Source organism: Priapulus caudatus, unplaced genomic scaffold (assembly GCF_000485595.1).
Source record: "Priapulus caudatus unplaced genomic scaffold, Priapulus_caudatus-5.0.1 Scaffold59, whole genome shotgun sequence".
Lineage (NCBI taxonomy): Eukaryota > Metazoa > Priapulida > Priapulimorpha > Priapulimorphida > Priapulidae > Priapulus > Priapulus caudatus.
The window spans coordinates 497064-497762 of record NW_014577120.1 but is presented as its reverse complement, the minus strand read 5'-3'; positions in this window follow the sequence as shown (position 1 = coordinate 497762).

Genomic DNA, 699 nt, shown 5'->3' with positions numbered 1-699 from the left:
CTCCCATTTTTCTTTCGCATGCGCCGAGATCGATCCAAAATTCATTAAAACCTTCTCAAGTAGACTCAAGCGCACATCATGAATACGCGATGACACATTCCACTCTTTGCCATCAGAACAGCCGAATAGCACTATCAAATTTAGACCAAGCGGCCCGTATTCCTAACGCACAGTAGGCGTTGATGGATTTTACAGCTGTGTGCATCACGTATAACGTCTGTAAATCGTGAGGAAAGGGCTTGTATACCGATTAAATAGCTCGCGTGCGCGCGGCCCGATGTGTGTGATCTGGTGCTAATTACAACGTCAGGCTCCGTTAAAACTTTCTAGTCGGAGCGGATAACTAGCTTCCTCAGTATCCTGTAGAAGTGACGCTGTTAAAATCTCATAGAGTGACGGCTATGTTGTAACGAAGATGATGTCCTGCTATTATTGAGAAATGCTTTCTCGTGCGAGCTTTTACGCTGTCTCTTGCCGCTCGCTTTCTTTTCTTCCTCATACCCACCCACGCTCACACACACGCACACTCAAACGTACATCTAACGCACGTACACACGCACACACTCACACACGCACACACACAGACACACACACGCACACGCACACGTACATCTAACGCACGTACACACGCACACACTCACACACGCACACACACAGACACACACACGCACACGCACACGTACATCTAACGCACGTACA